Source organism: Papilio polytes, unplaced genomic scaffold, assembly GCF_000836215.1.
Source record: "Papilio polytes unplaced genomic scaffold, Ppol_1.0 DF824382.1, whole genome shotgun sequence".
Taxonomy (NCBI): domain Eukaryota; kingdom Metazoa; phylum Arthropoda; class Insecta; order Lepidoptera; family Papilionidae; genus Papilio; species Papilio polytes.
Window position 1 is genome coordinate 486592 of NW_013524822.1, and position 15428 is coordinate 502019.

Genomic DNA, 15428 nt, shown 5'->3' on the forward strand with positions numbered 1-15428 from the left:
ATCGGGCTGTCATGGTCCGAAATACAACGCAGAGCCCAAGACAGAGCGAGCTGGCGTACTGTAGACGCCCTCTGTCCCACTTTGGGGACATAGGAATAGAAGAGATAGAGAGATTTGTAATATTATTACAACAACAACAAAGATTTAACGTATATAATTATTAAAAAAGATAGAGTAACTGTTACTCATCGAAACATAAAAAGGCCGCCTCCGCGACCCGCTTCAAGGCTTTACCGGCCTTATGATTGAAGCAAAAACAATAAATAAATTCCATTAAAGCATTCAACCATTCAACCGTTTACATGACGAGACTTCACTGATCGTAGTATTTTTTTTATCATAAAACGTCAAGATAATTGCAAATTCAACGTGTACATTTTAATTGTAGCGAAGAATGGATTTAAGTTGGAAAGAGAGTCGTCCCTCATAAACTTAGCTATTGAACAGTTTTTTTTTTTATTATCTTTATTTTGTACACATAAGCAATATTACAACACAACGGATAAACATGATTAAACAGTAAAAATAAAAAAATAGTAATAATATACAAAATTAAACATAAATTCTTAACGCAACACCAGGACAGCAGTTCCGTAGCGATTTGATACTTTCGGTGTAACTGCTGCCTGGCAAAGTGCTTATAAAACTATAATAGGACTAAATTAGATTAAAAGTAGACAATGTTGACACAGATGATATAAAGAAACTTAAATAAAATTCTTTTTTATTTAACAATTTAGTCGCGCTTTGATTCCTATGATCTTATATGGTGGTTACACTAGTCGATTTTTAGTTGTCCAACTAAAGAATATAATTGGCTGCGAAACAATCGACAATCGCATAAGAGTTGTATAGTACTTTTGTCCAATTTGTGTACGATTTAAAAAAAAATAGTTTTTGATTTTTTGTTTTTGACTTATTTCAATTCATACAAAAAATAATACGATTTTTGTTATTAGCAACTCAAATAAATTATCTTCCCGAAATCTGGAATTTTTCTTTAGATATTACAAACAGACACTACAATTTTGTTATACGTATAGATAGTAGATTGTGCTTAGGGTTGCCATATTTGTTAAACACAAAATTACTTATTGACAGCCCTGCATTGCATCTCGTAACAGCAATCATTAATTTAGAACACGCTGTATGAGATCAACATTATTATATATTCTGCAAGGAGTCATATAATTGCCATAATTATATGCTAATGAGGTCTACATTTCCATACTTCAATTTACTAATGCTGGGTTTCTAAGGTATATCACCAGATGTTCCCGACTTCATTCACGTTTAGTCTCGCTTTGATTCCTATGAGTTTATATAGGGTGTGCACACTATTCGATTTTTGTGCAACTATCGTTGAATTGGCTGCGAAACAATCGACAATCGCACAACAGTCATGCGATTGTTAAGGAAATGCGTGCGTCCACTCTTAAGTATTGGGTGCCGATTGTAATTGTCATTTGGAAGGTAATGATTAATTTCAGTACAGGGAAGTCAAATGTCAAAGAAATTAAAAACCTCAGTTCAATGTTATCATGATTAAAAAATGTATCCGTAAAATTATCGCTAAAAATTAAAACTTGTTTGGATACCCTGTGAAGTTTTCCGGTTCAATGACCTTGAGGGGTCGTCGCCATTTCCATTATCTCACCTGTCAAGACCTTTATGAAGGAACATACTTAAACATAATACCGGCATGCTAAATAAATAAAGAAATTGGCACACATTTTTTTAACGATATTTTCCACAAATTAAAAACAAAATTAACTTTAAGTAATTGTTAATGGAATCATTTTTGACTATCTGTTGCACGCGAGTTACTCCACGTGAAATCAAAATAATAGTAAACAACATAGTCTATGTTATTCAGTGATAACGTAGCTTTTTAATGGTGAAAGAATTTTTGAAATCGGCTCAGTACTTTTTGAGTTATTTCACATATAAAAATCCAACAATATTTAAGGGTAGGCTCCGAGCCTCCTCGGTAAAGATGTATATACCTGATGATATTCTTTTTAAATCCATTAATGATAATTTTCACACTTCTATAATAGGATTATTTAAAAATTGAATTATGACTAATAGCTGTGGTAATTGATTTTAAAATTAAATATTAAAAATAAGATAAGCTGCAAAAAACCAAATTAGACAAAACATGTTCTTCTTTTTCTAGCAAAAACAACAAATCACAATGTTAGCAAGATCGATGATAAAATTAATTAGAAAACGAGATATAAATATATTTTTTACAATTCAACTAAATAAAACTTTTATTGCACAGTGTTATGACATCAATAGACAGGACAATAAATATAATTTTATTTTTATATTTTATAAATCTAAATTAATGTATAAATTATCTATACTATTATAATAAAGCGTAAACACACACTTCTTTGTTGCCTAACATGTCAGCAATTACACCATATTTTTTTAATAAAAAGCCCTAAACTTACGTTACGCTTTAGGCTATATATTTTCACGCCATTAAACTTAGAGTAAATATTTTGAATAAAAACCCTAATGTGGGAAAGAGACCATAAGTTGCTGCCAACATCAAGTATGCAAGATTGCCAAGTTTTGACACATGTAAACAATAAAATAATTTTATGCTGATGAAATCGCAAGGGAACAGCTAGTTTACAATAAAATATAATTATAATCACTTTAAACTGTCGTGGTTTTTACAAATATTATGTTCGTAAGATACAGGTTTCTTACCACGAATGAATTGTTTCCAGTCAGCCCGTGAACCATGTTCTTATAATAAACCCGTATCTTGCGAACATTATATAATTATAATCGACTCACATGAGTGTATGAGATGTACTCGTATATTCTGATTAAGGAAATTGTTAAAAAAAACTTTATATAAATATATACTAATATAAGAGGAAAGATTTTTATTTTTGTATGTGATTAACGTAAAAACTACTGAATGATTTTAAAAATTCTTTTACCGTTAGAATCGTAATTTATCTGTAAGAAACATAGGATATATTTATTATTATTTTTTAATTTCACGCGGACCAAGTCGAAGATAACAGTTAGTAATTAACAAACTTTCGCCTTTATATTACTAGCTTCCGATCGCCTCAGTCCGCGTAGTATTAAAAAACAAAAGAAAGTAGCCTATGTTTTCTTCCAAATTATGTTCTACATTTATGTCAAATTTTATCCAGATCCGTTCATCCGTTAACGCTACAAACTCTAACAAACATCCATCTATCCATCTAAACTTTCGCATTTATAATATTAGTATGAACTGAGGTGATAATGTTTTTATTTGACGATGAATTTAAGCACTATCTATTCTAAGTGTCATCATCATCATCATCACCAGCTCACTATACGTCCCCACCGAGGGGCTCGGAGCCTACCCTAAGTTAGGGTGACTAGGCCATAGTCAACTACGCTGGCCCACTGCGGGTTGGTTGACTTCACACATATCTTTGAATTTCTTCGACGATGTGTGCAGGTTGCATCACGATGTTTTCCTTCACCGTAAGAACGTCGGGTAAAATATGTACATATGAAAAATCGAAAATCACATTGGTACGGCGGGATTCGAACCCAAGACTGTAGATTATAAGTCAAGTGCTTCAACCACTGAGCCACCGACGCTCTATTCTAAGTGTAAATAGATTCAATTGGATTCAAAGTAAAAACTAACAATTGTTTTTATCAATGTTTTTGGCGATAGTAGCAAAGCATTCGAGTTTCCTGTATCCAATAATAACTATATATTATTACTAATAAGGAAAGAAATTATTTCATAAAATAATAAATTTAAAATGAAATGAAGTTAACAATATTTTTAGTCAATATTTTGCTAATGAATTACACACGAGCTCCAATAATACGAGTGAAAGGCTAGTAGTAGTAACGCCATTAGGTTAAATGTTCAGTGGAGCCATTTGAAGTTTTCATTTTTAGAAAAAAAAAAATAAAAGCAAATTCTGAAAATAATTTCAAATGAAAGATTTTCAGACCGGTTCTACATTAAAGTTACTATAATTCTGCATATTTCATTATTTATTTCATATTAAATTTTTTAATTCGCTGATTCTGAATATACCTAATATATAAGTCAATATCGCCTAAAATGGTTGAAACAAATAGCTTTTCACCCGTCTATATAATAATAATTTTTATTTCGCAAAATGTTTCTATGCTAAAAGTATATGTTATAATACTCAGGGACTGTCCCACCACTGGCTGATAATGGCTCAGATTTGTTTAAAATGACGTCACTGTCAGATAAGAGAACGAAATCTGCTATTTCCGATTGTCTAGCAGCTAATTCAGCCATATAAGGTCATAGGAAAAAACAAAACAAGAACACTGTAAATTATTAATGTAAACAACATTTCTTTTTTTTTATGACATCGTCTCGACATCAGACGATAAAATATCTAATGCAAACATAAAGTAGCAATAATTAATTTTCAACACTTAAAAGGAAGCGAATGTTTTTAATATGAAAAGAGAATATTAATCTGATATGTTTTTTTGTTTACAAACCCGGATCTAGTTTTTTTATTTTAGAATTTTTACTTGAAATGACCTTATTCAAGTCTATATAACTAATATTATAAATGAGAATATTTATATAGGTTGATTAATTAGAGTTTGTAGCCCAAACGGTTGAAATTTACTTTAGTAAGTTACTTTCAGTTTATATTAATACCCTGCGGATGGAATCGCGGACGAAAGCAAGTATTATAAAGTGGAAAGATTTGTATTATTTATGTAACGAATAGACCTAATTACTGGACCGATTTTGAAAATTCTTTTACCTTTAAAAATCTACATGACCACAGAGCAACATAGATTACATTTATTGATTTTTTAAATTTCGATCTTCGGTCTAAGTTGCAGGTACTCTTTAAATTTTGAGATGAAAATAATAATGCAAAAAAAATCTACATAAATGACGTCAGACATCGAGTCAGTTCGGCGAATATAAAAAAAACTCGGTACACTCCCCACTTTATTACTATTGTTACCACGCTCGTACCGTGGGAATACAAAATGTAAGACATTGAAACACGTGATTTATATATCGAGCTAAATATGAAATGACTCATTGAAGTTACCATTCAAATAACTAAATATTAACTAAAGCGTTCGTCAATTTATTCAAGAAAATTACACACAGGAATTTCATAATCAGTTGGAAAAAACAACAATTTTATGAAAGATAAGCTGTTGCTCGCGACTCCGTTCACGCAAAATAAAAAAACATAGCTTATGTTTACTGACTGATAACGTAGCTTTTTAATTGTGAAATAATTTTTGATATCGGCCTTGTACTTTTTGAGCTATTCTAATACTTACGAAAATACAAATCTTTCATCTTTATAACCTCTACTAATATTATAAAGAGGAAAGATTTCTATTTTTGAATTATTTGACCGACTTCCCAAAAGAAGGAGGTACTCAATTCGTCTGTATGTTTTGTTTATGTGTGTTACGGCATAATGTATGTATGTGATTCACGCAAAAACTACTGGACCGTTTTTAAACATTCTTTCACTATTAGAAAGGTAATTAATCTGTGAGTAACATAGTCAATATTTTGTAATATTTTTTAATTTCACGCGGGCGTAGTATTAAGTAAAGACAAAATCATCGATATCTACAAATGGACAGGCTATCAGTAATGGTATTATGTGTATTTGTTTTTTTATTTTGCAACTAGTAGTCGTGGTGTTTTCGAACTAATGACAGTGAGGAACTTGCAAGTAACCGTCTGGTTAAATTTCACAGTAACCTTGACTTCACTTTAGATACTTCTTTTGAAACCTGTATTACGTATCACGGAAGATGGTAGTTTATCAAAATTACTTTAACGTCTGTCATCGCAATCGTAAGTAGGCGTAACTTGAGCAATATGCTTAGAGTTCGTGTTAATATAAGCGTGGGTTTACACTGCCTAAGAACTATTCAAAAACATACAGTTTTCTCTCCTTTTTCATTCAGTAGGAGATGATTTAGAAATGCACGGTTAATTGAAATGCGTTATGATGATACACACTGATGTTATAAATGCGAAAGTTAATATGGATGTTTGTTAATACAAAACAGCTTAACAAATCTTGATAAAATTCAACACAGATGTAGAACATAGTCTGTATGACCACATAGGCTATTTATAAAGATTTTTATTAATGCCTCGGGGATAAATTCGAAGGCATAATCTAGTATAGATGTTATATCTAAACTACATTGAATGATTTCGTACAGTTTGCATACTGATTGTAGAACTGCAGGCAAAACATCAATGTACCTTCGACACGAGATACATGCATATTATAAATATACAATTGGCTGTACAATAAGCCCTCATTATCTTCCTTATCCGTACTCCTGTAGGGTTGGCGCAACAGGTTTTTGCCCTCCACATAACTCTATCATACGTCATCTCAGTCATCTTCTTGATCATGTCACCTTTCACGCCATCCCTTTCTATACCTCTACCAGTGTACCTCCACATAATAAGCCCTGTAAGATTATCAACTGATTTGAAACACAACACAAGCATAAACGCGTTCATATCAAAACGAATGTGGGGGCGCCACATTCGTTTTGATATGAACGTTAGTTTAGAAAGTAGAGCACGCTGTTAGTAATTGTATGTTTCATTACCAAAGTACATGTTTCAACTCAATTATTTTGTAAGACATACAGGATGTATAAAAATTCTGTTGTTGAAATAAAATTAACTCAAAGTTAAATGTTTTGAGTTCTAATTGGTTAGAGATTTTATTTTGCAGTTTTAATAACAACAAAAACATAAAATACAGATTACACTTATGTAGTACCAGCTTTATTTAAAAAAAAAAACAAAAGTGTGCCTATGTGTTCTTCCCGACTATCCTCTACATCTATACCAAATGTCATCAAAATCCTTTCATCCGTTTAGGCTAACAAACATCCATCCATCTAAACTTTCGTATTTATAATATTTTTCCAGAATCGTGTAATTTTATAGGCGTAGAAAACATTTTTATTATCAATAAAAAGGACAGTAAACTTTATGGTTTAATCTGACAATGGTTTTATCGTCTATTCGTAAAATTCTATAAGTTTTATTGATTTCATTGTAAAGGTTCCATCATGTTATTGACATAAAGGATTTCATTCTAATCTGTACTTATCTATACTATTATAATAAAGCGTAAACACACACTTTTTGTTGCCTAAGATGTCAGCAATTACAGCATATTTTTGAATAATTATCTTTTTAATAAAAAGCCCTAAACTTACTTCACGCTTTAGAATATATACTTTAACGCCATTAAACTTAGGGGGTAAATATTTTGGATAAAAACCCTAATGTGGGAAAGAGACCATAAGTTGCTGCCAACATCCAGAAAGCCAGATTGCTAAGGTTTATCATGTCATGTCATTTTGACATTTGCTATTAATAATTTGATAAATGTAAACAATGAAATAAAATTTTCATAATTTTGAAGCCGCACGGGAACAGCTAGTTTCCTTATATTTTGTAACCGAATACTAAGTTTGAAATTCATTTCATCATTCATTCGTGAATTTTTTACGACACGAACGATATTAAAAAAAAACACATCAATTTTGTGTAAATTTATGTTAACAATATTTGTGACGTAAATTTCCGCATTCCCGTTTAAAAATCTTGCTTACCTTAATGCACATTCAAATTTTAACCTTTTGTGAATTAACATTACTTATGAGATAATTACATTCAAAACAATTCGTTTCAGTTTAGTACCTACAACAGTTAAATCATTGACTATATCTATACTATTATAATAAAGCGTAAACACACACTTCTATGTTGCCTAAGATGTCAGCAATTACAGCATATTTTTGAATAATTCTTTTTTTAATAGAAAGTCCTACACTTACGTCACGCTTTAGGCTATATATTTTCACGCCTTTAAACTTAGGGGGTAAATATTTTAAAACCCTAATGTGGGAAAGAGACCATAAGTTGCTGCCAACATCAAGGAAGCAAAATTACCATGCTTTGTCATCATGTCATGTCTGTCATTTTGACATTATGCAGTTGAATTTGACAAATGTAATCAGTAAAACAGTTTTCATAATTTCATGCGAATGAAGTCGCACTGGAACAGCTGGTATTTTAATATTTTGCATTTAAAGTCGTCCAAATATTATAGTGCATATTAACTATGTAATTACGTAAATATACCAAGGTCTATAATTGAATACAGAAGTCTCATTTTAAATTATTTTAACTGACGATTGGATAATCTTCGCACCCGTTGATGTCTTTTCTACCGCGATTATGTCAACGCGTTAAAACACGAGGAAACTCGTAACGACCACCTTTATGGACCTGTATTTACGTAAATAGTTGCCGGAATGCCTATTCTATCTAAGTTTCAATTTATAGCGGTGTTAAGTAACTTTTTAAATATATTAAGTGAATTAATCACAACAGATATGTTTAAACGAAATAGTTTAGTAAATGTTTGTCGTTTATAGACAAGATTAAAGGCTGATTAATTAATATTGGTGACCTGATAAGCAATTACTATAAATATAAACTAACAAGCTGTTCCCGTGCGACTTCATCCGCATAAAATTATGAAAAATTTATATTATCGTTTACATTTATCAAATTATCAATTGCAAATGTCAAAATGACATGACATGACAAATCTTAGCAATCTTTCTTTCTTGATGTTGGCAGCCACTTATAGTCTTTTTCCCACATTAGGGTTTTCATCCTAAATATTTACCCCTAAGTTTAATGGCATTAAAATATATAGCCTAAAGCGTGACGTAATTATAGGGCTTTTTACTAAAGAAAAAGTTATTCAAAAATATGTTGTAATTGCTGACATCTTAGGCAACAAAGAAGTGTGTGTTTACGCTTTATTATAAGAGTATAGATTTATGCAGTATGTTTAAAAATTTCAACTTAACACAGGCTATTTGATTACCTGAGGTGAAAATAAGTGAATAATTATTTTATTTTAAACATTATACTTTATTTATTTTATTGATAAAAATAGTCAATAAATGTTTTAAATAAATAATTTATTGAGAATAATTTATGTAAATTACCGTTTCGTTTACATTACGAAATAATTTATTTTAATCTTCAATACTTAATTTAATGTATTATAATTTAATTACGCTTATTTAAATAAAGTTCGTTAACTTTAAACAATTATGTTACGGAATAATCCGTACATCGTAACCACTAGAGTGCAATGAAATCGAATCACGTCGGAAAAAAACACTTTTGCTTGTCACGCTATGCCGTGACATTATCTCACAATGCGATACTTTTAATAATATGACAATAAGTGCAAAAAAAAACTATAATACAAAGTTTTAAAAGAAAATAATTTTTATAACAAACATTTTCACTTACCGCAAGGTAGACGATGTTGAACAAATCGTTTCCTACCAAAAAAAAAATCCGTGCAACTTTAGTAAGGATTAAACTCAACCACGGGCCACTTTTACTAAAAACCGAACGTAATCGAATTTAAAAAAGCTATAACGGAACCTTAAGAACGAGTTGCCGCGTCCAAAGTTGAGCGGCGACTGAGAGTTTGAGCGTTCGATTCTGCCGCGTTCGTTCCCCCGCGGTACGGTCAACGTGGGTCGAAAATGAACCCGTTCTAACAACGCTTTTCACTATTACTCACGTAGTTTGAAATACATTGCTGCTTTTGTTTAACAAAGTGCTAGTGATTACTTTGATAATGCATCAATGTATTTGTAGCAAAGAGATAGTAAAGTAGTATGGTTGTTAGTATCCCGTTTTATATTACGTATACGTTGAACGAGCGATAAATGCTACTGGGAAATGAGATTAGTGTTTTTTATTGAATCAATTAATAATTCATACAAGTTTATATTTATTCATAACAGCTATTAGTGTAATTTATCTAACACTTATGTAGCATTTTTCGCAAGTAGGTATGTAGTGAAAATAGCAGTTTACAGTAATTAATCATTCATTTAAAACTAAAGATGAAGATTAGATTCATCATTTTAATCGATAGATGGCGCTTATTTCAAAAATATTTTTTTTATATATTTTAGAAACATTTAAGGAAAACAATTACATTAAAGAACTTGAAACTTGAAATCTACTTTAATTTGATACTAGCTGTTGCCCACGACTTCGCCTGCGTTAGATTAAAAATAATAAAAAGTATAGCCTATGTTACTGATAATGTAGCTTTTCAATTTTGAAAGATTTTTTAATTTGACCAGTTATTTTTGAGTTACTCCAAAACAATTAAAAATATTACTCTTGCCTCTTTATATTAGTATATAAAAATGCTACTATTTTAGTACATAATACAATTTATTTCGTTTTATTTGAAGTTTTATTTTTGTCTCATATACTGATGTCAGGTATTTATAGATATCTTTGCACGTAAACTTATCTTGTATCGCATTCCGTTTCACAACGTACCCATCACTTTCATCTTGAGGACATCTTTTTAAATAGTAATTAACGGTCACGAGAGTTTTAATATCTTTATCATATTTAAAAAACAAGAATTAAAAACATGCGACTGACACTGCACAGAGGGCACCTTTGACTAAATTATCGCACAAATGTTGTGCGATTGTCGATTGTTTCGCATTCAACTGTTTACTTGCACAATTAAAATTGAGTAGTGTGCAACTAAGCTCAAGGAATCAAAGCACGACTAAACGGTTGTGCGATAATTTGGTTAAAAGTGTGCGCTTTAAACGTACACAGAATGTTCTTTCTGTATATATACTAATATTATAAAGAGGAAAGATTTGTATTTTTGCATGTATTGAAATAATTCAAAAACTACTTGGAGTATTTGAAAAAATCTTCCAACATTAAAAAACTGTGGCATCAGTGAGTAACATAGGCTATATTTTTTATTACTTTTCAAAGTCACGGGGACGAAGTCGCGAGCAACAGCTAGTCAACTATAATTGCATCAGACATGAAAGTATATCGTAAATATATTAATAACCTCGCTGTCGGTATTACGTAAGCGTGTTCAAAACGGATTACATATAACAGCAGTATTTTATGAGTCTTATTTTTGGAAAATACGCTCATCAATGTTTTTATCTCTTTCTTTCTCTTTGAAAAAAACAGAGATAACAATATGTCTATAGATGTTTCAGCGGTGAAATCAACATAAGACTGTGTTCTCCTGGATATAAACATGAATGTGAAACCAGGTCTAAAACACATGGTACGTATATCTTACTACGAGTATAAAATGTAAACATGACTAGCTGTTGCTCGCGACATCGCCCCAGTTATTTAAAAAAATACATAGCAATGTTACTCATTCATAATATAGCCTTTTAACGAGTAAAAATTTTCGCAATCGGATCAATAGTTTTTGAGTTATTTCAATACATGCAAAAATCCAAGAATACAAATCTTTTCTCTTTATATTATTAGTATAGACTAGCTGAGCCCGTGCGGCTTCATCCGCATGAAATTATGAAAATTTTATTTTATTGATTACATTTGTCAAATTAGCAATACTAGATGTCAAAATAACAATTACCTATCTATGGCAATCTTGCTTCCTTGATGTTGGCAACAACTTATGGTCTCTTTCCTACATTAGGATTTTATCCAAAATATTTACCACCTAAGTTTAATAGCGTGAAAATATATAGCCTAAAGCGTGACGTAAGTGTAGGGTTTTCTGTTAAAAAAAGAATTATTCAATACTATGCTGTAATTACTGACATCTTAGGCAACAAACAAGTGTGTGTTTACGCTTTGTTATAATAGTATAGAAGTACAGATATATAGTGTGTGCTAAACCTGATACAGGAACTGAGATAATAGAAAAATCTCTGCCCCTTTTAACATGTTAAATAATAGACATTGTAAAGTATATTTTCGCCTTATAAACTCATATCTCTCTAGCATGTAAGACAAGTATATAAGCTAATCTCGGGTCCACATAGCAGTACAGAATTTAACATTTAAATCCTGTTTTAGAGGTGTTTGACCTCCGCCATTCCAATCGAAGAAAACTGGAGACATTTTATTTTCAGACGCCATAATAATAAAAAAAACTAAATTATAATATTTGTTGCTTCTTATATTAAAAAATAAACATTCAATACAAAGTATTTATTTTTCACTCTACAACTCTCATTGCTTCTGTTAATATTTATAGGGTCCTCAAATCAATCGTTATTCTGTGCGGTCTAAAATCGATAGAAATCAATTATCGATTAATCATTTAATCGATTTCCGAGCAGCGTATTCCAGATGAGTAGTGAACGTGTAACCTTGATATAGATACAGTCGCTGCAATGTATTATTAATCTGTATTCTGTATAAACGAGCATATGGCAACTACTCTATATAACTATATACTCTGTATACAATAATTATAGACATTCAACACACAAATAGAATAGACGTACAACACTCATTACAATGCTTATGACAACCGAGTGATATTTACTTGCTAAATTGTCAAGTTAGTACGTTACTGCCTACCATTTCGGGTTACGGGTGTTATTGTATTTTTTTTATATCATTTAGTATTAGGTATGCATAATCCGCACATTTACTTTAAAGTTTTTTTAATCCATAAATGTTCCTCTTTCAATTTATAAAAATATACATGTTTTTAAGCAAAATATAAATGCAATTATCTTTAAGTTTTCGCAAAAGTGTTGGTTTTAATGCTCTTCAAACATCAAAGCACAAACAAAATGGCTCAAATTAGCTGGACACACTTAAAAGCGGTCAAAAACCTCTAAAAACAGGCTCTAATCTTCAACATAACGCTTATGTTGATTCTTGGTTTTGTCACATCACTAACAAATTATGAATTTCGTCACTTTACAATCTTACTAAATTGTAAACATGTAAACAGAAAATTGTTAATCAAACAGTTACACGGTCAATTTACGAAAGTTCCTAATCTGTCCAATTCAAATCATAATATAAACCGATAAATTTAGTATCATAAAGTTCGTAAATATTTATTTAAGAACTAATTAACATTTAAAACGGCAATTAAATAGATTTTGTTCTTGAACTTCTGATTATAACCGTGGGTTTATACTGGCGAAATATTTTTACATCTTGTATCTCTGTTTCTTCAAAGGAAGAGCAGAAGGAATATATTTGCACTATTGTTGTCAATAATACCAACGTTTACATATCAAAAACTTTAATATCAAGTGCATTGATTACCCGTTTACCTCGCACACAATAACACCTACTTAACTATTAATTTATTAATAAAATGTTGCAAAAACGATGGTTCTTACGTAAACTATCGTATGTTTAAAATATAAATTTTGCAAGACAAATCTTTAAAAATTCAAACTAAAAACAATGCATCAAAACTAAAACTATAGATGACCAATATCTACATCTCTTTCTGATGTTACTTTCAAATTTACATATAAGTTAGTACTTTCAAGTTAATTTAAAAAGCATAAAACTTGGTGTAAAACACAAAATTGTAGCTTATGACAGTCTACGTAGGAGCCATGTATGTTTAAAACCAAATAAACCGTTAATTCGTTACTGTAAATGGTTAATTTGAACAATTTAGCAATTCAAATGAGTTAGTGTAATAAAATTAATATTGTATAAATAATAGATTTGTCACTGAACAGTTAGTGATACTATCGAGTATTAGCTGTTCCAATGCGACTTCATCCGCATGAAATTATGAAAATTTTATTTTATAGTTTACATTTGTCAAATTACAAATTTCAAAATGACTTCACATGATGACAACCTTGCTTCCTTGATGTTGGCAGCAACTTATGGTCTCTTTCCCACATTAGGGTTTTTATTTAAAACATTTACCCCCTAAGTTTAATGTCGTTAAAATATATAGTCTGAAACGTGACGTAAGTATAGGGCTTTTTATTAAAAAAAAGAATTATTCAGAAATATGCTGTAATTGCTGACATCTTAGGCAACAAAGAAGTGTGTGTTTACGCTTTATTATAATAGTATAGATATAATTTATCAAGTCTATAGTAATGGGTTCCGTTACCGTGTTTCTTTACTTTATAAATTATAGATGTTTAAACGGTATTCTTGTCTGCAAATTTAAATAAATACCACGTTTGTTTTATTAGTCAAATGGTAATTTTTAACGGTATTTAAACTTTTGACATTTATAAGTGTTTATGCAATTTTTTTAAGTAAACTCTAGGATTTTTTATTTAATCTGTAAAATAATAAAATGTATGTAATTTTAACCTATATAAATAAGGTTGACATTTTGAAAATAAAAGAAAATTATTATTTTGACAAAAATTTCTTCCTTCGAGCCGGATTTGAACCAGCGACCTATGGATGTCAATATCGGTTTGGCCTTCTACAGTCCACCGCTCTACCAACTGAGCTATCGAAGGTTGTGACTAGTGAGTCGAAATAGTCCTATTGGCTATACTACAACTGATTAACCGAATTTTATATTTTGAATTGAACGTAATTACTATTTTAGCTTCTTTATTAGATTTTTGCTCCTAAGGAATACCACAGAACACAAAAAATAAAATAAAACTCGAATTACGTAAAATCTCTAAAAGAGTAAAAGTATAAAAAAATGTGTTAAAAAATATTTAAACCTGCCAGCCAGCTTTAACAAAGAAATTAAAAAAAAAGTAATATTTCGTTTTATCAAATATAAAAAAAATTATCGCCCCCGGGTGGGCTCGAACCACCAACCTTTCGGTTAACAGCCGAACGCGCTAGCCAATTGCGCCACGGAGGCAGTTGTACAAGATGTTGAAATTTCACATCACAAAGTTAACAAGAAAATTTCAACTAAAATACTAGATGGTATTAATATAATTTCTGACTTAATAATTTTTTAAAACCTAAATCATTTTAATGTAATTAATTAATTTTTAGTGACTAAAATGTATAATAATATATTTATTAACACTTTAGGGAAACAGCGCCATCTAGGTACCACAAATGGCACTAAAACAAATTCAGCATGTCAAGTTCTTTTGATTATTTTCTTTATTTCTGTTATTTTTTACTAAACGAGTTTCTTTCAACATCTAAGGTTAAAAATACTAAAAATGGACTTTCTCAGACTTCATAGAAATGGACATTTTTTTTCGACTATGTTTTTAACAAGTCAAAGCACGTATTCGTATTGTCTAAGATAAGTAAATACAAAAAATATTTATTCAGCAAGAATATAAAACAAAACAACTTAATTAAGTATTTTGATAAAATCACAACTTATGTCTACTTTTTATTATCTGTCCAAATTAATTGTGTGATACTTAACAAGTAGTTGAAGCAAAATTACGAGCAATTTGTACAAGGTTAGGAGAATGAAACAGCGTATATACGTTGACCTTTAAATAAGGATACCATAGACGGGCGTGTTCTGTATTAAATATGTTGATATATAGAGCAT

At 30.4% G+C, this 15428-nt stretch overlaps 1 protein-coding gene and 2 non-coding genes across 3 annotated transcripts in view; all 3 read right to left on the minus strand.

Moving 5' to 3' along the window:
* LOC106111620 (alpha-N-acetylgalactosaminidase) overlaps positions 1-9579 on the minus strand; it is a 46311-nt gene extending 36732 nt beyond the window's left edge. The window contains exon 1 of the mRNA XM_013293758.1: positions 9404-9579. The gene's annotated coding sequence lies outside the window, so the exon portion shown is untranslated. The remainder of the gene's footprint in view (positions 1-9403) is intronic.
* Positions 9580-14310: 4731 nt separating this feature from the next.
* On the minus strand, positions 14311-14403 carry Trnay-gua. Its single transcript has 2 exons — positions 14367-14403; positions 14311-14346 (listed from the first exon to the last, which is right to left on the minus strand). It is a non-coding gene; the product is annotated as a tRNA-Tyr (tRNA).
* Positions 14404-14691: 288 nt separating this feature from the next.
* On the minus strand, positions 14692-14765 carry Trnan-guu. The gene has a single exon. It is a non-coding gene; the product is annotated as a tRNA-Asn (tRNA).
* Between the last annotated feature and the right edge of the window lie 663 nt (positions 14766-15428).